Raw genomic sequence first — 22680 nt, forward strand, 5'->3', positions numbered from 1 at the left:
GCTGGGAGGTTCATGAAACTTAACAAAACTCATGAGGGCCCTCTCCCAGCTCTACAGTCAGGAAACAATGGCTGTAGACTCTTCAATAGAGCTACCTAAAAACTGCTCGGGAGACTCTAGTACCACATCTTCTGTGAGCCATCACTCATACTGGGTTGGGCATTTTCATTGATGCAGCTGCCCACATCACTCACGCTTCTATGAGGAGCCCCAGTGAATTCATGTGTTCACCAAGCCGGACTGGAATAGATTTGTTCCTTTGGTCTGCTGTTGCCTTCGCTATGTGGGAAGAAAAGAAACATACTCTCCAGGAGAAGTAAGAGAAGGGGGGGGGCATTTGGAACCAGAGACAGGGAGAAGATCATATGATCATTAAGGCTAAGGCTAAGACCCTTTGGGCTGTCCAGCTGCAAGCCAACACTGGCCATCAAACCACCAGATTCTTTCTGGCTGTCTACAACAGCACCAACTTCTCTAACACCTTACAACCTCCCACTAGAATGTTATTCTATGACTTTGTTATCACAGTCCTCAAAAACGAATGCATTCTCCTACCTGCTCAAGGCTCAGGAGGCTTTCTGGGAGTCAATGTCCCTGAAGGCCAGAGAGACAAGCACACACAGGGTCAAATGAAGTCAGCTGCTAACAGGGAGCCCAGAGAACAGACTTGGTCCTCCCTTCCAAAAGGAAGCAAAGCCTGGTTCACAGGCTTTCAAGGAACCTGAGACCTCAAAACACTCTTACAAGGTCACACAGGATGAGGAAAGCTGAAAGAGAGAGATGAGTATCTGGGACTTTCTTCAGGGAGATGTGTGTGAATGTCAGCTCTTCTCTTCCCTTTCTTACAGAGGACATGTCCTAGTCAAGGTTACTATTGCTGTGATAAACACCATGACCAAAAGCAAGTGGGGGAGGAAAGGGTTTATTTGGCTTATACTTCTGCATTGTGTAGTCCACCATCAAAGGAAGTCAGGTCGGGAACTCAAGCAGGGCAGGATCCTGGAGGCTGGAGCTGATGCAGAGACCATTGGGGGATGCTGCTTATGGGCTTGCTCCACATGGCTTGCTCAGCCTCCCTTCTAATAGTACCCAGAACCACCAGCCCAGGGATGGCATCACCCACAATGGGCTGGGCCCTCCCCCATTAATCACAGATTAAGAAAATGCCCTACAGCTGTATCTTACAGAGGCCATTTTTCAATTGAGGTTCCCTCTTTTCAGATGACTTTAGCTTGTGTCAAGTTGACACAAAACCAGCCAGGACAAGAATTTAGCCACAGCTTTTGTAAAGTGCAAGCTGAGAGCCAAGGAAATCCCCTCCAGGACATTATGGACACACCCTTCTCTGCTTCTGTCTGGAGGTCTCACTGGCCATCTCAGTCCACAGTGCTTGAACTACCGCTGCCAGGAAAGGCTGCCAGGACCTGAGTGCTGACGAGGAATGTCAAGAAGCTGAACTGGGAGCTATCAAGTCATTAAGGACTCTACTTTCAGGAAATGTGACCCAGGGGATGTGTAAGAGGCCGAGGAGCATTCCACTGCTGTTTGCTCCAACACACAAGTCCGTATGACTCTGGCTGGTCTTCAATGAGAACATGAAAACCCTGTCAAGCCACTGAACCCTGAGCCAGCACTTCTGCTAACCGGCCCCTTACTGTGTGTGTGAGCTCACCATCCTCTTTCCCACTCACTTGGCAAGTCCATTAGCTCTGGTAACTTCTTATCTCAGGTCAACAGTTAGGACTTTATTTACAAGGAAGAAAGAGAGTGGAGAGGAAAGGGAAGGAAGGGAGGAAGGAAAGGAGGAAGGAAGAAAAGAAGGAAAAAAGGGAGGGAGGGAGGAAGAAAAGGAGGAAAGAAGGAAGGAAGGAAGGAAGGAAGGAAGGAAGGGAGGGAGGGAGGGAGGGAGGGAGGGAGGGAGGATCAGTCTGCCTAGGTGGAGAAAGCCACCAAGGCTGCTTCATGGGTGATGGACCCTGTAGCCTCAAACATGTTGATGTCACATTCAGCTCTTGCCATCCTAAAATTCAGAATCAGCAAACACAGGCTGTGCATGTTATTTCAGCAAACACGAGCAAATCCTGACTTCTCCGCGGCTGTGTCTGGAGGAAATGCACTTCACTTGTTAGTTGGCCTCTTACCGTGACATGTTGCCTGACAAAGGTGACCTCAGGAAGGGCTTACCGTGCTCCTGTGCTCCCGTCTGAGGGCACAGTTCATGGGGGGGGGGGGGGGGGGGGCGTAGACGTGGGGGCGGGAGCAGGAGGCAGCTGCTTCCATGGCAACCCTAGTCTGGAAGCAGAGCAATGGATGCTGGTGCTCAGCTCCCCTTCTCCTTCTATTTCAGCCCTGGACCCAGCCCATAGGATAGTGCTGCCCACATTTAGGGTGAGTCTTCCCTTCTCAATCATTTCAATCTAAACTCTTTCACAAACACTCCCAAAGGTCTGTTTCTATGGTGATTCCAGAGGCTGCCAAACTGACAAGCAATATTAAGCATCATTGTGGGGGGGGGGGGTGTTTATGTGTGTGTGGTGTTTTTTTTGTTGTTGTTGTTGTTGTTTTTTGGAGCTGAGGATCGAACCCAGGGCCTTGTGCTTACTAGGCAAGCGCTCTACCACTAAGCTAAATCTCCAACCCCATGTGTGTTTTTGAGTATATGTGTATGTTTGTGTATATGTGTTTGTGTGTACTGGTGGATTTGTATGTATATGTGTGTTTGTATTTTTGTATGTATCTGTGTATTTTTTTATATTGTGCTTATGTATTTGTGTGTTCGTGTCTCTGTGTGTTTGTGTATTTGTGCGATGTGTGTTTGTATTTCATGTGTTTGTATATATGTGCTTATGTATTGTTTGTATATATTGTGTGTTTATGTATTTATGTGTATATGTCTGTGTATATATGTGTGTCTGTGAGTTTGTGTGTTTGGGTACATGCGTGTTTGTTTGTATGTATATATGTTTGTGTGTTTATATGTTTGTGTGTATTGTGTGTGTTTGCATGTATTGCTTATGTGTCTGTCTATGAGTTTGTAAGTTTGGGTTGTGTGTTGTGTGTCTGTGTGTAGGTGGATGCATGCTATGGAGGGATTGGTGACAAATGATAAGCAAAGGAACATCACAAAGTCAAACCTGGAAGCAAACAGGAAGTGAAAGCTTACCTCAAAAGCAGGCTCCATGATGCAGTTTCCATGAGGTCTTCACCCATGATGAGGTGAGACTTTGCAAAGGTACAAGTGTTTAGGAGTCCCCATGCCCCTGCAACCCCTCACTTGTGCTCTGTAAGCAAATCCAGTAGCCTCACTGGTCTTCAAGGTGGACGTGGTGGAACTGTACTCTCCTCTGTCACTGGGGCCCAATCTGGAGTGAGTGGCTCTTTCTTCATGTCTTCCCTGAACAAGTTAATGCCACAGGAAGTGACTGGCACAGAATGCTAAATAACTCAGTTGAGTCCTAGATAGCTTCCGCTCGGAAGACTCACTACCCTGTGGTAATAAGAGAAGTAACTCTAATCAAAGCATAGGACATTAGAAGACTGATAGATCTTTAAAGGATTCAACTGTCTCAGCTGTGTCCCATTGAGCTTGATGACCTCCAGAGAATTTCTTCATCTGTGTGACTCAGTTTCTCTGTCCACAAAGCCTAGGCAATATCATGAACTAATTCAGAAAGTTGCTTTCAGGGTTCAGCAATATTTAGTATATACTCAACATTTACTATTAAGAAATAAAGAATTAGTGTCAAAATGGTACTAAACCTTTCCAAGATTGCCCAGTTACTTAGAGGTGGTCCTGGCATGAAAACCCTTATCTCCTAGAGGTTTAATGGTCTCTGGGAAATTGATGGAAACAGAGCTGCCCTCGATAACAAGACCAGGATGGCTTCTGCAGTCATATCCTCCAAAGAAAACTCCTTGCTCTGGTCTGTGGCCAAGCTTGTCTGGCTCCTTTCACGTTCCAAGTCTTATCCTAAGGCCAAACCCCTGAAAAAAAGATGATTCTCAGTGCCCATAATCTCAAGGAATTTTTCCTTAAGTATGTTCTTCAAAATCTTCACTCACATCCAGGGTAGTTTCTGGATTTATTAAATATGTAAACAAACAAGGACGGCAAACCAACGTATGCTGTTGAGTTTTATGTCAACTTGGCACAAGCTAGAGTCATCTGAGAAGAGAAAACCTCAATTGAGAAAATGCCTCCGTCAGATCAGGCTATAGGCACGCCTGTAGTGCATTTTCTTAATCACTGATAGATGTGGGAGGGCCCTGTTCATTGTGCCATGGTGGGTGGGGGCGTCCCTGGGCTGGTGGTCCTGGGTTCTAGAAGAAAGCAGCCTGAGCAAGCCATGAGGAGCAAGCTAATAAGCAGCACCCCTCCATGGCCTCTGTATCAGCTCCTGCCACCAGGTTCCTGTCCTGCTTGAGTTCCTGTCCTGACTTCCTTTGATGATGAACAATATGCAGAAGGTAAGCCAAATCAACCCTTTCCTCCCCAAGTTGCTTTGGTCATGGTGTTTCATCACAGCAATAGTGATAACTCTAAGACCCAACAGGACAAGAATTATAAAGATGATCAAACTGGATGAAAATGTTCTAATAACTCACAGTGTAATGATGATGTACTTAGCTGTAAAATAGCAAGAAGGAATTTTATTTATTTATTTTCTAGCCCTTGTTGTTTTTATTAACATATGTATAAAGTCACAGCCCATACATGATGAGTATAATGTAGTTGGACCATATCTACCCTCCTGTATCTTCTCTTCTTTACCCTCCTGTTGTTCTTCCATTTTTTTTTAATGCCAAATGCCATTTATTGAAGGAGGGAGGAGGTCTTAAATATAGGCTTACAGCACAATGGGAGAACCCCAGAGGGCAGAAGTTTGCTACCGATGTTTGACAATCTTGCATTTAAGCTGTTAACGCCCAATATGCAGGATACACAGACAAGGAACTTCCCTTAAGCATTCAGGAGGGTTGTTTGTATGTTTTTAATGATTCTTTGGTCAAATATACCTGAGAAAGAGACAATATAAAGTAGCATGGAGTAGTTGTTTAAAAAAAGTTTGGTATGTTTTTTTTTTTAATTTTTTTGGTACAGTCATTCTGAAGGGTAATGAATTGTAAAATTGTTTCATTTATTTATTTGTTTGTTTGTTTATTTAGTGAGTGGGCAGGTGCCATAGGCATCTCTTGAGGGCTAGAAGACAAATCACTGTAATCCATTCTCTCCGGCCATCTTGTGGGATCCGAAGCTCTAGTACCTGTCTTCAAGTCTGCAGCAAAGCTCCTCTAGTCCCGTTGCTATCCCGTGCCCCTTAAAAATGATCCTTTAAAAAATACTCATAACCATCTTTGGAATGCCATATTTTGGGAGACACTAGCTTCAGCTGTTATCCCTAACATCAAATAGAGGTGCCATATTTCAACATAAGCTCTTTAAGCACACAAGGGATCAGGCTGGCATAGTTTCTTTCTGCTTAGGGTAATACCTGTCACAGAGTAGAGAGGAAATGCATAATAGTGGGAGAAATAAATGCATGTTCCTGGAAATACCAAAATTGAACTGGCGACGCCACGACTGGTAGAGGAAAAGCCAACAACTGCCTCCAGGTCTTCCTTGAGGGGTTCCCAGGAAGAAGGTTCCCACAAAGTTGATGTTCACCCAAATAAAAGGCTCTCTTCCTCCCTGTAATGGCCTCTTGTCATCCAAGATGGCGACTCACTGTCAATGTGGATGACAGCCTAGCTCAGTATCTACAGGGCCTCCAGTCTGCATGAATTCCACACAAAATCAAGGTTTCTTCTCTGTCGAGTCACCATGCTCTCACCAGACCAGCCAGAGCAGAATGGACAGTGTTCCCCCCACCAGCAACCTCTATGCCCTTCCCCAGGCCCAGAACCCTAAGGAAGGAAAGGCTTCTTCAACCTTTCCGGGAGCCTTTAACCTTCTTTCCCAGGACCTTTAGCTCAGCTAAGTGGAGACACCTGGTGTCTGGTGTTGCAACTTCAAGAACATCAAAGAGTCCGGGCTGAAAATCAGGCCTCTCAAAAATTGCCTCATCACGGACCACTCTCAAAGCAGCGGTTCAAATGGCAGCCCCGTCCTACCCCAAGGAGGCTTGCTTCTCACTCAGTATCTCCACCCGTCAGACAAGACTTTCCCCATACTCCTGTCTTTTGAACAGGAAAAAATCCACCACATTCACAAGGCTGTCAGAATATGTTAGAGGCCAGGAAGAATAGGACCCCCTTTCTGGCCTCTTCATTTTGTGGGGTGCTAAGTCACAGGGGGACAGATATATCTGTTCTGTTTTGTGTAATGTCTGGTTGGTGATACTTAATAAGTAGCCAGAGTAGCAAAGTTCCAAAAAAAAACTTTTTTTTTTTTTTTTTTTTTTTTTTTTTTTTTTTTTTTTTGCCTAAACAAGGCCAAAGGAATATTAAAGTTTCACTAGGGAAGAAATATGGCCGCTGCCAGGAACTGATTAGTCATAAAACCCGAGGCATCCCGGCGTCCATCATCGCCTTGCCTTTAATGACTGAACTAAAAGGAGAGACATCAGTTTTCAAAAGAAGGTTATAAAAATGCTGTGCACAGATGAGGCCTCCAAATATTTTGATAGAGCCTGAAAAAAATACATATATAGAAAAATCATTGAGACAAATCACAAAACATATGTTGTTATGTTTTGCTCTAAAAACCATGAAGTTTACCCAGAACCCTATTATGGTAACTGCTTCGCTTTTCATGCATTCCTAAATTACCATGTAATCTAAAACCTTGTTTTCAGCTGCCCTATATTGGAAAGTCCCTTAAAAAATAAGCAGGGACGATGGCAGGCTGGAGTTCAGAACGAACCCTGCCTGTGCTGCTGTAAACGAAAGTGGCATTCATGAGGCAGTCTCCTTTAAAAGAGTCGCCACCTCGGTTACACAGGGACTACATGTTCAGGAAATGCCCGGAACCAGGAATTGTGTTTTTGGCTCTCTGCATTTTCAAACACATGCATAGTTGGTGTAAAAATATATTCTTTTTCCTGCAGGGACGTGACTGTAATTAGTGTGTGCCAAAACTCTCTCTCACTGAGATTTCATTGTCTTATCTCCTTACAGCATCTTAATGCGATTTTATTTTACTTTGTCAAAGTCCTATTAACATAAATGTGTTCTCCATAGCAAACAGAGTTCTTTTTTATGCAAAACAGGATTCAGCTGACTCTAATAAAACAGCTTGCAGTCTATTAGACTACAACAGTAATGTGCTTATTTTGTTTGTCAAATCAAGACCGCGTCAGAAGGCCCTAGACGGAGATTTGCCTTGTTTTCCAGAATAATTGCTAGGGTGGGGCTACATTATGATCTGTAAATGAATAGTATCGCTTAGAACAAACACTCCATATATCTTTTATCTTCCTCTGCACACAGTTCTGAGTTTTCTTTGAAATCCTTGCTCTACTTTTCCACATAAGTCATCAGAATGTTTCCAAAGAATTTTAACTGCCAGATTAATTATATCTTACAAACAAAGATAGATTGCTTACATTCTTTATTCAGAATCCCTGCCAGTATGGAGCAACTGGCAACAAATTAATCTCTTTTGCAACCCTACAAAATGTTTTGCTATGAAAAGGCCTGGAAGGTAAATGGATCCTTTAAAAAAAAAAAAAAAATCAGGTTGCTCATTCTGAAACGCTAATCTGTAAGCAAAGAACAGAGGATTAAATGAATTTGACTACTCCCCCTAACCTTTTTCTTTCTTTCTTTCTTTCTTTCTTTCTTTCTTTCTTTCTTTCTTTCTTTCTTTCTTTCTTTCTTTCTTTTTCCTTTTTCCTTTTTAGCATCTAGGTTATAGCCCTCTGTTAATGTATTCAGTTAATTAAGTATTGCTGTGACCTGGTGGCAATTTCTGAAATCCAGGGAATTTTTTCCTTCTTTAAATTCTGCCTCCCCCACAGGGCCGGGTGTAATCTGTTTGAGTCTGTTTGTCAGCTGTGCTTTCCTTACAAGCCTCTAGAATGTTCTAATAAATTTATCAACCCCAAAATATTACAAACATTTCATTTCCTTTGCCTCAGACACACACACACACACACACACACACACAAAAAAAAAAAAAAAAAAAAAAAGACTGCCTTCATTGCAAATTCTTGCCAGTATGAATCACCCTAAGTAATATTTGCTTTAACTTTAGTGTGGTTCGACAAACAACCTTTATATGGCTGGACTTCAAAGAGAGAAGTGAAGGCTAGAAATGTGATAGGCGTAATCTATTATTAGGCATGAAACATTAAACCACTTTTAGCTATAACTCTAAAACCTGCATAATCTAGGTTTTTAACGTACTGCATATTTATTGTGCTTTCGCTTACACAGGCATTTATCTCCGAGTGTTTGCGAGAGAAATACTTTCCACTGTACCATGTGCCTCTATTTGGCTTAATTTTTCCTAATATTTAATTTAGAAGCAGGGGAAAATGGTAATATTATAACAGGATTCTAGTGTGTCCTGGCCAAAATACTTAGTGTTCCTCCTCGAGGAAAATTAATCTGTTACCAGTTCCCTGACCTGCAAGTCAGGTTTCAGTAAAATAGGCACCCAAGGAGGGGGGCAGAGGAAGGAGGTAAGGGAGGCTGGGTAGAGAGATAAGATCTCTTTCTTTGACTAAGGGGGGGTGGGGTGGGGGGGAGCTAAGAAGAATGTCTCAACCCAGCCATGCCATCCGATGACAGAAAATAAGCTGAAAGTGTATCTCAGCAGTAGTTAGAAGACATTTATTAGCGCCACCCATAATGGCATTCGCTGCAGGAACAGTAATTGTTAAAAATATGTACTGCAATTATTTCTTTAATGGCGGCAGGGAGGGGGGTGGGGCGAGGGGGGTGTGGGAACTGCGGTCAATGGAAACTCGGCTCCTTGTTTCTTTTCTTTTTTCCACCTCCACACACATTTGCACTTTTTTAAAAAAACATATCTAATGTCATGAAATAAGTCAGATATCAGGAAAGCTTGTAGCACAAGAGAACACAAGACAGTTGTTGGAGGATGTATGCACAGGCAGAAACAAAAACAGCGTCGGTAACATTTTGTTCTTGATTAAATTTGCGCTCCCTAATACAGTAGATTAAAAATAAGTCCAACTGTTAAACGCATTAGTGTTCGGCCATGGTCCTGGTGCCAGAAAAACGGATAACTACTCCAGACTCGGCCTCTCTCTGCTAGACTTGAGGAGCCAGGAGAAATCTGACCCCCTGGAAACCTGAGCCCCAAAGTCCATCCATGACCCTGCAGTTTGGGGATTCCTTATTTTCGTCTGGTGATGAAATCCCAGAACCGTCTTAATATTTTCTCACACTGGGTCAAAACTCAACATCTCTCAGCAAGGCTGTAAGAAAATATGAGTTAGGAAAAATGGAGAAAGAATTGCTAATGACCACCATCAAGGTACTCAGGGAGGAATATTAAATTAAATTGCTGTCTATTGAACAGGTATTCGTGAAACTTGCATCTTTTAAAAAGAGTTGTAAACCATACCACCCTCCACCAACCCCCCACCCCCGCCCACACCCCCTACACCCCCCACACCCCCACACCCCACGCCCACCACCCACCAAGAATTTTAATGGGCTGCTAGATGGCTCCATACTTAAGAGTGCATACTGCTCCTACTGAGGACCCAAGTTTGGTACCCAACACCTATACCAGGGGCCTCACAATGACCTGAATACCAGATCCTGGGGATCTGATGCCCTCTTCTGGATGCCCCAGACACCTGCAATCATGCACACATACACCTACACATATATACATAAAATTAAAAATAAAATGAATCTCTTACCTACAAAAATGATTTAATTGAAGCAAAGATTAGCGTGATTCCTCAGATGTCCCAGCTGGCACTCCAGACATCATGGCCAACTGTTGTCTAGTGAGTAGATGGTGCTCAATGAGTTGGAAAGAGAGCTTGGCCAAGGTCATGCTGGGCAGGCCCAACCTTGCAGGATATAGAACGCAAACATTGACCTCTCCAAGCCTGTCCATCGTTGTGGAAGCACATGACCCCTTTAATTTATTCAAAAACAAAAACTGGCTTCCAGAGAGATGGCTCAGCAGTTAAGAGAACCTATGTTCAATTATATCAGGTGGTTCACAACCACCTGAATTCCAGCTCCTCTGGGGGCACCTGCACTATTATGTGCACTAACACACACACACACACACACACACACACACACACACACACTGGCGGGGGAGAGGGAAAGGAATACATATTTTAAAACATCTTTATTTAGAAAAGAAAACTAGACTAATATGTTGAAAACTAATACATTTTTGAGGTAATTACATAAATGCTTTTTGCCTAAACTGTGTTATTCCTTTCTATATATGTTTTCTTCTAGTGCATATCTTTGTTGTAACAAAAATTCCAACTCTCAGTCCTCACTCCCTTCTTCCCACAGATCCTCCACTCCCCACTCCCCACCCCACCCCGCCCCTAGCATATTTTTTCTGGTCTTTGGTCACCCTAGTTTAATAGGTTACCTGTTGCTGACACTCCATTTCACACAGCCAGACATGGCATTTTCTGCTGTGACATGCTTTCTGGGAGCAAAGGGGGATGGGGCTGCAACATCTGTAAATCTACGAAGTAATGACTCTCCAAAAGCAATGCAGATCGCTGCAGATATTGCCAGGAAAAAAAAAAAGAAGAAGACGAAGAACAGTTAATTGAAACTATTTGGGGCATGCAGTATCGAACAATGAGACAGTTTCCGAGCAACACATATCTAAACGTGGCTTGCCAAAGACCTGCACACATTCAATTTGTTCTACAAATTTGGTTAACCCAATAAAGTATAAACATCAAACATTGGTCGTAGAGAGCATTAAACATTAACCAACTGAAACCTTAAAGACTTAGGCAGATCATTAAAATTAGAGGCGAAGATGGGCTGGGCAACTCTGGGAAATGAGGTTAAGAATCCAAAAGGGAATGTTTGTGGCTGGGTTTAAAAAAAAAAAAATACAGTAAAAAACTATTTTGAGATTGGTAATCATTTGTCTCCGTGGACAGGCTATTTTCCCCTTGGGATCATATTTTTAAAATCAAGCAAACATACCAAAGTCAATTTGATTTTCTGATTGTTCCCCAGGATGAAATGTATTACCACCCAAATGAACCCTGAAAAAGGGTATTTCGATGGCTGTTCCCAAATCCATGAACCCTGGGGTGGAACTCTGCCTTTTATCCATTTGTGTGTGTGTGTGTGTGTGTGTGTGTGTGTGTGTGTGTGTGTGTGTGTGTTTATGAGTGCTCCACATTGCTTAGCCTAAAGCTCAAACCCTGTTAAGGTTCAATAAACCTTTGTTGAACAACAGAATGAAAATGCCTTCCAAAGAGATAAGGATGACTCTCAGGCTTACCTATTGAGATGTGTTCTCTACCTGGGGAAAACCGGGCTTCTCAAGTACAGCAATAAATGCTTAAGTCTGAAAGAAAAAATGTTCAAATCATTATGTCCTAAGTGCTCATAGCCCAGTGAGCCTCGCTAAGTAAATCCCTGCAAAGCAAAACCACTTTTCTCTCAGGAGAATCTTTGGTAGATTTTCTCTTCCATATTTGCTAAGGTCCTGGGATATAGTAGATGACAGCTCCCAACCACCTCAGAAAACTCCTGGAGATGCAGAAGTTAAAAGACCACAGGACCAAGATTTAACTCATAAGAAATTAACTGTAGGCACGTATCTTCTTACAATTCAGAATCACTATTAATGATGTAAAGTACAGCAGAACCCCTAAGAGTTCTGACTTAACTTGCGTTCCTCTAGAAGCAGTTCCTGAGGACCCCCCCCACACACACACACACACACATACACATGCGCACACACACACGTATCTGCTCTAGGCAGATACCACCAGGACTCATATTTAAGAAGTGCTTTACATTTTGCACAGTCTTTTCATGTTCATTATCTTATTTCTGAGTAGGAAAGGACTTCAAATGTAAAAATCAGTGTAGAGGTGTTCTCCAGCTCCACACATACCCTGAAGTCTGTTCGTGTTTGACTTACACACTAGAAAATCACCCAGAGACCTACAAAGGCTAGACACAGGTGCCCGCAGGTGCCCTGGCTTAAACCAATGATGGTTGTTCAGGCCAGGAGAGAGAGTGATCATCAGGGCATGCCCACGTAGCTTCTACAGGCTTGTGTACAGGACGGAGTGGCTATAGATTAGGAATGAACCAAGAGGAGATTGTAAAGAAGGACCTATTGACTTGCTGTGATGCTGGCTGGAGGGGATTGGCAAGCAGGGACTGTTTTACACACATCAAAGAAATTAAAGCCTAATTTGGGGGTGGGGGGCTGATAATCAGAGTAGCTATCACTAACTACCTGCCAGGCAGAGTAGAGGGTATAAAGATAAATGCCCTTCATTTATGTCTAGTTCACTGATAATAAATCTGAGGCTAAAAAAAAAAGTGTTAGCCCAAGCTGCCAAAACCAGAAGCCCGAGTTTATCTGATGCCCAAGTGTTTTAAATCTGTACCCAATACTCATTTCCTACAATACCACAACACTTGCATGCCATAGAAAATATAACTCTAGTAAGGACTAGGGATGCAACTCGGTAGGGGGAGTTCTTGCCTCCCATGCATGAGGCCCGGGTTCCAGTCTCATCACTGCATAAACAAGGCATGGAGATGCACACCTTTAACCCTAGCCCTCAAGAGGAGGAGGAGACAAGAAGATCCGAAGTTCAGGGTCATCCTCAGCCACACATCAAGTTCAAGGCCAACCTGGGATGCAGGAGACACTGTCTTAAACACAACCCCCACACACAATAAAAATAAAATCTAATGTATAGTTTTCAAATTTTAGGCATCTATGGGAAAACTATTTTACAACCAACTATTGCTAGTTCATGGACTTAGCATTGAAATCATAAACATAGTGTGTAAAAGAAGACAAAACTGTGGTCATTAACTTCTCCAAATCTCTCATCCTAAGGTATTTCTACCTTTCCAGAAGAATGCAGCCAAGTCACCAAGAATAAACTTAAGTAATTAGCATAGCTTGTCCCTTCCTTCCATCTCAATGAGCTTGTTTGAAATCAAGGGATCTAAGAATCAAACATAATTGCTAACTTACTATTCCCTTACTGAGCAGTTGAATGCCTCACCTAAGCTGTGGCATTCACTCCCAGATCTTTCTAGTCTTTAAGTAGATGCAAAGTGGGAGCTCAGAATGATAGCAGAACCTTCTCAAGGTCAAGTTAAAGCCCAGGACCACTGTGCTCACCCCCCAAGGATGCGCAGATTCCCAAGTTCTCGAATCTTTGTGACTATTCACTCCACTTCCACAGACCCTGTCACGTGGGACAAACACACTTTTTTCAGTGTTGGAAGCAGACTTTTTTTTTTTAATGCACTTCATCAAACTTAGTTCCTAGGAAGTCTTGAAAACAGACTTAGATTTTAAAATAAAAGGAAACACTCCCAAATGAGCTTGGTTGTGATAGAATAGGATTTAAAAGTCGGATATATAATTGCCTAAGGCATATGATTTCAATTTCTTACGTATGTTTTTAAAAATTCCTAGAAAGTGTATGTTAGTAACATTTTATTTTGAGTAAATAGAATATCTTATATACAAATCCATTACTTCATGAGAGCATTATCTCTGTAATAGTTAGCATGGAGAAAGTTTCAGAAAAGGGTGCCTCAGATGTCAAATGTGATCTCTCTTTTTTTTTTTTTTTAATTGTCTAAAAGCAGGAAGGGTTACATGTATTGTCTGGGGGGAAATGAATATTCATGTTTTTTCATTCATCATGGGTTAGGAATAGGGCTTCATTTGCTCTGGCTATTGTCTAGCTAATATCCACAGCAAGCTGTTGCTAGGGCTGGTATTCTGTTCTATTTATAAACCAGGAAGTGGGGTGCAGAGAAATTAAGGGGCATTTCCAGGGTCATAGGGCTGAAGAATGCCCTAAGAAGGGTTTCAGCCTCTTCTCACTCTAAATTGAGAGTCTCCCTGCTACGTCCCAACCCACGATACAAATTATTTAGATGGACGTTCAGGCATGTCACTGCGACAAGAACATTTGCTCTTGGTTTTATAGGGAACTAGAAAAAGAATCGCATTTCCTCTCCCTACATAAAAACTGTGGCAGGGTACCTACCTGGCTATGTTGGCGAAGTAAGGTTCAGGGGGTACTGGGATGATCTATCTAAAGGGAGAAGGGCTGAGCTCCCTAGAGATGAGATGGGATGCTGGGTCTCTAGAGAACTTTCCCACAAGGCCTCTGCCCAGGCATTTTGATCAAAGCCTGCTCAGCTCAGCTCAAGGTAACTATGGTGGCATATCTTTGGCATGTGGATGCCTAGATCTCTCAAAACCTCCAATATGAAGAGTCAAACTCATAAGAGTTTGTTTTTCTTTGTCAGGGCAGGGGTCAGATTCAGCAATAAGGAGGCTCCTTTAACACTCACACACAGGTCCTGCTTCACTGAGGCCTCTGCCACATTGAACCCATTGACAACACATTCGGGCAGTGATTCTCAACTCTGTGGGTCGCAGCCTTTTGGGGTCCAAAAGACCCTTTCATGAGATGGGGATATCAGATACCCTATTGGTGACTATGGGGGTCCAGCCCCTCGATAGTCCCCTCCCAGGGTCCGGGAAGAATCTACAACCAGCTGATAATTAATCTTTGATGAGAAGAAATGAATCTATATACACGAAACTCCTTAGTCCATACACTTTATTCTTCTGAGTCAGTTACAAGCTTATATTCTGCTCTCGTATTTAGCTCATTTCTAGCCTGATTTCTCTCTACACTTGTCTGTGGTCCCCTCTAGGTTCTATCTTAATTCCTTGATCTAGTTCTACCCCTTCTAGGTTCTCATCCATCTTGTTCCTTCCCATATCATCTTTTCTCCCATCTCCTTCTCTCTCCTCATCTCGTTCTTCCTCAACTTGTTCTTCCCCAGCTAGTTCTTCCCCATCTGGCTCTTCCTCATCTTCCATCTCGTTCCTCTGGTACTCTCTTCTAGCCCTTCAATCTAGTTCTTCCCCACCTCAGTTTGTTCCTCTCAAGTTCTTACCCATCTAGTTCTTCCATTCTCTTTTCTCTTCTCTGTCTCTCCGTGCCCTGGAAGTCCTGGCATATAAAGCCAGGCTTCCAGGGTCAAACAGAGAGGTGATAAGAATCACATTGAGAGGCAATAACCGTTAATTATCATTTGCAACCCCAAAGGAAGTGACCAATGGGGAAATGGATTAACTAAAGACTGAATTCAGGTAATATCTAAGAAGAGGGCTCTTATGTGCTCAACTATAACCTTAAACATGATTGGTAGAAAATGTTAAGAATCTATAAGTTGCTAGGTCAATGGGAGAAAAGAAAACTGTCTTCTTTTTTTCCTGTGGCTCCTATCTGTCCAAGCTATCTGCCATTTTTCTGCAGGGTGTGCTCAGTCGCTAGGCAACCTGTGTACAGCTAAATGCCTCTGGTGATAGTTAAAGGGAGATCTGGAACCAGAGGTAAGATTTGGGAAAGGAGGAAGTAAAGCTTAATTGGCACATCCGCCAGGCCTTCTCAAACAGGTAGCCTGGATGCTTAAGTCTGTTCTTAGAGAGTACAGAGGTATCGCTGATAAGGTACTTTCCTCCATCTGGGGATGGACCTGGCCGGACGCTGTCAATGATGTTAATTACAGGGAGGCTTGAACTGGGGTTCTGGCTGAGCATACCTGTCAGCGCAGAAAGTTATCTAAATATTCCTAGAAGTGGTTAGATAAGGAGTTAGAGGTCTATAAAGTTAGTAAGGCTGTAAGAAAGGAGGGTCGGAGCTGAATTGTGTAAAACTATTTCTTAACATCCGCCTGACCTAGGTGGTGTCTCCTTGTGGAATTTACCTTAAATCAGGAGACTTGCATGTGGACTGTTATTACTGCTAGTCCTTGAAAGTGGCCAAGGGAGATATCTGATTCCAGAGAAAGCCTTTCCTGAGGCTGTTCTCCAAATACCTGGAATGTGTATGTCCAGAGAGTGATCAGTCCACACTGTTAGCCCTTCTTAGGGAAAAGTCAATTGGGAAAACTATGAAGGCACACATGATTTTCATAACAGAATACAGCTGATCTATAACAAGCCAAGTAAAACCAAAAACTCCTTGGGATTTGGCTTTCTCTGGAGGAATTCCCTGATTCCTCCAGGTAGTGACTTTGCCATAACCAACTGAGTTCTTATAATATATTCCTGTGGCCTGCAGCAATACCCTGCATATCAGATATTTGCAATTCATAACAGTAGCAAAATTACAGTTATGAAGTAGCAACGAAAATAATTGTATGCATAAGAGGTCACCGTAACACGAGGAACTGTATTCAAGGGTCACAGCAGTAGGAAGGTTGAGATCCACTGCTCTAGGGAACTCGTCCACACTGATGGGAGCAGGATGGGCCACAACGTGGGATGAGTAGGGACTGGGGACATGGCTCTGGGGGGTAAAGTGCTTGCCCACTACCTGAGTTCAAGTTTCAGAACCTACATTCAAAATGCCAGGCGCCATGCGCACGCATTTGCATTCCCAACTCTGGGGAGGCAGAGATGAGTAGCAGCTAGCCTAGCCTACTACACAAGTTCCAGGCCAGTGAATAAAAACTGTCTCACAATGGGGCGGGGTTGGGAGGGGCGGGGGCTGGAGGGGCAAGCCTAAAGAATGATACCAGAGCTTGACCGCACCCCTCCCCACCACTGCATTCATGTGCGCGCACACACACGTTGGGTGGGTAACGCTACCAATCTGCTGGTGGTACTACCTTCAAAAGCAGCCACTGGAGGAACAGGGCTGCCCTTTGGAGTGGGAGGAGTTGACTACCAACCAGAAGGATCCCAAGCTCCATAGAGCAACCCAGGGTATGCCGGGTGCCCCTATTCCACCAGGAGCCATTTTTCTCCTCTCGCTTTGGCCTCTATCACGGGCTCCACTTCAATCACTAGTGATGAAAAGAAAATAGAGACCAGCTCCCAGAAACGTCGCCTTCCTTGAAAACATGAGGATGCCATTGCTTGTGCGGGGGCCACAGAGTGGCGAGGCAGTTCCCCTGAAGCGGGCTCTGCTTCCAAGCTCATTAAACTTCGGAACGAGGTGCGTCCTTTGTGTGCATATGTGTTTCCAAGCTGTTTTGTGACACGTTGTCAGGGACGCAGGTACCAGGCCTCTGGAACTCCAGCTTTCAACAGCTGCTTTTACACTTCCCTTTCACACAATTAAACACCCCACGGTACTTTACAGAGCAATAACTAGCACATCAATAGAGCAATAAATAATTGTGCTCCGGCAAACTCCGGGGGCCTCACCAGCAACTACTAGCAATAGTTTTGTCTCATCAATGAGCTTAGATAATAGGAAAGCAAAAGTTAGTTGAGGCCTGGAGACAATCTGCTAGACTCCTAAGCTGTGAACGGGTTCTCTCTCTCTCTGACTGACTTAACACCCGTCAGAAGAGCTAGCCCAGAGAGCAACCTCCGGCAGTGGGAAGCCCCACCTCCAGATACCAGTTTAAAATGCTAAAGGGGTGAAAGGATCCAGCTGTGAGGCAGAGGGCTGCCTGCTGAGACAAGGAGTAAGGGCCCCAGGAAAGCAAGAGTGTTCTTCAGAAAGTGAATATTCACAGCCAAACTAGAGGCTGGAGCTGGATGGGGCTGGACCTAGGACACACACACACACACACACACACACACACACACACACGAACTGGAACCTACTGCGTCTCCTACCAAGCAGGACACCCTGTAATGCTAGACCCCCAGTCCTGCAGGCCAAGACCAGCCGCAGGACTGAAGATGTTGTCTGGGGAAAATGCTAAGAAACCCCTGAATACCCTGTAGTGATATCTCTCTCTCTCTCTCTCTCTCTCTCTCTCTCTCTCTCTCTCTCTCTCTCTCTTGTTCATAGCTTACCTGGATCTCACAGATCTGGATCTCACAGATCTATGTCCATGGGAGCAGAACCTAGGAACCTGCATTTTATTTGTATATATGTGTCTATGTGTGTATGTGTTCCTGTGTATCTGTGCATGCACACATTGGCATGTATGTGCATGCCTGTGTACATCAGAAGGCTCTCTCATGGGTCGAGTAGGCTACTCTGGTTGGCCGGTGAGCTTCATTTCCCCAGTGCTGGGATGATAGGTGTGGGTCATCATGCCCAGTGTTATTCAAAGGAAGAAGAAGGAGGAGAAGAAGCAGCAGCAGCAATAGCAAAAACCAAACTCAGGTTTTCATGCTTACAGGGCAAGTACTTTACCAAGTGAGCCATCTTTCCACCCCAGCAACCTGCATTTACAAGATGCCCCGACATGGCTCTACTTCATGGCTCAGACGGAACCTCTGCTTTGGTGACTATAGGACCTCTGTGCAAGTGAGCTGGGCTAGCCCTGCCACGTGGGATTGTGAGGCTGCTGTCACAGTCCTCTGCAGCATCAAATAGATCTCAGGGTTTCTAGTTTTGAAAATAAGCCACAAGTCTGTTTGCTCAAACGTCAGCTGACTATGGGAGGTCCTTAAGCAATCTCGGGGCATTGTGTAACTGCTTTAATTACTCCCCTGTTGCTATGCTAGGATGCCATTCACAAAGAAGAAAGAGTTTATTGGGCTTATGGGTTCAGAGGGTGAGTCCATGACCATTGTGGAAGGGCACATGGCAGCAGGCAAGCAGGCATGATGCTGTAGCTGGAGCAGAGAGCTTACATATTGAGTTAACAGGGAAGCAGAGAGCTAGAGATAACTGGGAATGGCATGGGCTTTTGAAATCTCAGAGCACCCCCTAGTGACACACCTCCTCCAACAAGGCCTCAACTCCTAATCCTTCCCAAACAGTTCCAGAGACTGGGAACCAAGCATTCAAATATATGAGCCCATGGGGGCCATTCTTATTCAAATCACTACTAGTCTGATGAAATCAAACTAATCTCTGTCTTGTTGAGATGCACCATCCACCCTACAAAACATGGAGGGCCTGTTATAGGAACTAGATACTCCTCTAATACTCCAGTGGAGTGTTAATATCCATCAAGATGGAAGTGAATGAAACTCCATAGTTGTAAGGAACTTCATTATGGTAGTACCCCAGGGAGTTTTCTTGGTGTCTCTGGACATGAGAGGATATGGACTAAGACCGCAAGCTTTGTATACCCCAACTCTACTTTAACAAGATAGTTTATGGCTTTATTATAGAGGTGGTAAATCACATATAAAAGTAGATAGCTGAGTGGTTCAGAACATGTACTGCTCATGCAGAGGAATCAAGTTAGGTTCCCAGAACCCACATCAGGCGGCTCACAACTGTCTCTAACTCCAACTCCAAGGAATCTATCTAGTTCTTCTGGCCTCCTTGATTATTTGCACTCATATACATATCCATATACATCCATATAATTTAAAATAATTATATTTTAAATAGAGAAAGGGGGCTGGAGGAGATAGCTCAGAAGTTAAGAAAACTGCCCACTCTTGCAGAGGACTCAGGTTCTGTTCCCAGCATCCACGTGGTGGCTCACAACCACCAGTAAACCCAGTTCCAGAGAATCTTAGGCCTTTTTCTAAACTCCATGGGCAATGGGCATGCACATGGTTCATATATATATATATATATATATATATATATATATATATATATATATATGTTCAGGCAAAGCATACGTATGAAATAGAATTTAAATATGTAAAAAAAAAAAAATAGTGAGATCACATCCCAGCTACCTCTTCATTGGTTTCCATAGTGGTCAACTAATAGTCAATCTCTTTTACTTCTGTCTTCATCCTCACTGTCCAGATTATTTAGAGCAAATCCCAGACATCAAACTATATTATCTATGAATATTGTCTGCATGTATCTCTACAACTGTGGTTCTCAATCTGTGAATCACAACCCCTAGTATGCAGATATCCTGTATATTAAATATTTACATTGCAATTCATAACAGTAGCAAAATTACAGTTATGAAGTAGCAATGAAATAATTTTATGCTTGGGGGTCACCAAAACATGAGGAACTGTAATAAAGGGTCACAGCATTAGGAAGGTTGAGAAGCACTGCTCTACAACATCTCTAAGTATTAACTTGCTTAAAATGTTAACATTAATTCTGCAATATTATTAAATACAGTGCTGACATTTTCCCAAGCATCTTGTGTTGTTTTTTTTTTTAATTGCATGGGTTCAAATCAGGACCAAAATAAGATCTGCACATTGGAGTCAAGTCTCTTAAACCTCCTTAAATCTAAATGTTTCCTTTCTCTATTTCTCTCCCTCTCATCCCATCCTCCACTCCCTGTAAATCATGCCTTTTGTTATTATATAGATTCTGCATTTTGCTGACAGCCCTGTGGTATCACTGAAAATGTTTCTTTCTGACCATATGTTCCCTATAACATGGTAGGTAGAGCCAGAGGCTTGCTCAAAGATGGTTTTATTTATTCATTTTTATTGCTTAGTAATTGTATTTTAAAGGCTGGTGTGCTAGCTGGTCTTATGTCAACTTGACATACAGATAGAGTTCTCTGAAAGGAGAGAATCTTAATTGAGAAAATGTCTCCATAAGATGCAGCTATAAGGCATTTTGATGGGGGAGAGCCCAGCCCATTGCAGATGTTTCCATCCCTGGGCTGGTGGTGGTCCTGAGTTCTATAAGAAAGCAGGTTGAGCAAGCCAGGAGAAGCAAGCCAGTAATGATGTACTCTGCATCAGCTCCTGCCTCCAGGTTCCTATTTTGTTTGAGTTCCTGTCCTGACTTCCTTTGGTAATTAACAGTAATATAGACGTGTAAACCAAATAAACCCTTTCCTCCCCAACTTGTTTTTGATCATGTTGTTTCATCGAAGCAATAGTAGCTCTAAGACAGCTGATAAAAGTTTCCTGCGGTCAGTGGATACTGCTTACTTTGTGATCTTAGAAGCCCTGTGTGGTCCTTACCTGGATCTTGTAAGTTGCTATGGGTTCCTGAAATGGTTAGTAAGCCATTAGAAGGACCCCAGGATCATTGCATGAGATCTTATTTCAGTTGGTTGTATTCTAATTCTAATAACTCCATCAGCTGGAAAACTTGTATGATGAAAATTTATCATCAGTGTTCTGATTACCCAAAGGTACAAGAAAAGCAGGATGAATTACTTACTTCTTTACCACTTTTCAAAAGGAGTTGGTCCTTGTCTTCTTTAGAGTTTCTATTGCTGTGAAAAACAATGCCACCAGACCAAAAGCAACTTTGGAAAATGGTTTATTTTAGTTTACAGTAGTCATCTATCACCGAGGGAAATCAAGGCAGGAATTCAAAGCAGGAACCAGGAGGTAGAAAGAAGGCAAAGGCCAGTGGAGTAACTGGCTTGCCTCTCATGGCTTTGTCAGCCTGTGTTCTTAGACAACCCAGTATACAAGTCCAGGGGTAGTTAGCAGCCACCGTGAGCTGGGCCTTCCCACATCAACCATCAATCAAGAAAATGTGCCATGGGCTTGTCCAATCTGGTGGAAGCACTTTCTCAGTTGAGGCTTCCTCTTCCAAAATGACCTTGCTGGTGTCATGTTGACATAAAACTAGGCAGCACAGTCCTATAGCACTATGGAAAGGGTTTTTTTTTTTTAAAGCATTGTTTCAAACTCATGAATTTGTACCCAACAAATGCATTTTAATGTGTAGGAGTTAATGTTCTTGATTCAGAGATAGATGAATAGAAGATAGACAGATGATAGATGGTAGATAGACAGACAGACAGATAGGTGGATAATTAGATAGCTATAGATGATGATAAAGATAGATAGATAGATAGATAGATAGATAGATAGATACATACATACATACATACATACATACATACATACGATAGATGATGGTGATGAAGATGGATAGATACATAGATTAGATAGATATATGATGATGATGATGATGATGGATAGATAGATAGATACATACATATATACATACATACATATATACATAGATTAGATAGATGATGAAGATTGATAGGTAGATACATACATACATACATACATATATACGTACATACTTAGATGCATATATAAATACACACATAGATACATACAAAGATAAATGATAGATATATTAGATAGATGATGATGAACAAGTAGATAGATAGGTAGATAGATAGATAGATAGATAGATAGATAGATGATAGACAGATATGTCTATGTAGTCATCATCTTTGTCCAGTGGGTCCTGACTCAGGTGATGCTTGGTCCTCCTCAGTACATGGCACTTGTCATCCTTGGTAACTCTCCCCACTATGTGAAACTGTTCTCAGTGCCTTGGTCATTTACTACTCCAAATCTGACGTAACTACATTTCTAAAGAGTCCTGGCTTATTTTTGTGAGCAATTGTATTTAAGGATCACATTCTGCAGCTCCAATTTTATCTACGGCATTTGTCAAGCTTTGGCACAAGAGTCACACTGAATAAAAGGTTTGGGTTCTAAAATACGCCTTTGAAAGTCACATATTTTAAGTTTGCTGACAAATACCTGAGAAAAAGAACTGCAAGTAAGAACGATTGTTTTGGCTTTGGTTTCAGGGGTTGTGAGCCAGGGTTGACTAACTCCATTGTTTCTCAGCCTGTGATATGGAAGAACATCGTGGCAGTGGGCGTGGCAGGGTG

The sequence above is a fragment of the Peromyscus eremicus genome, chromosome 16_21 (genome assembly GCF_949786415.1).
Source record: "Peromyscus eremicus chromosome 16_21, PerEre_H2_v1, whole genome shotgun sequence".
In the NCBI taxonomy this organism is placed as follows: domain Eukaryota; kingdom Metazoa; phylum Chordata; class Mammalia; order Rodentia; family Cricetidae; genus Peromyscus; species Peromyscus eremicus.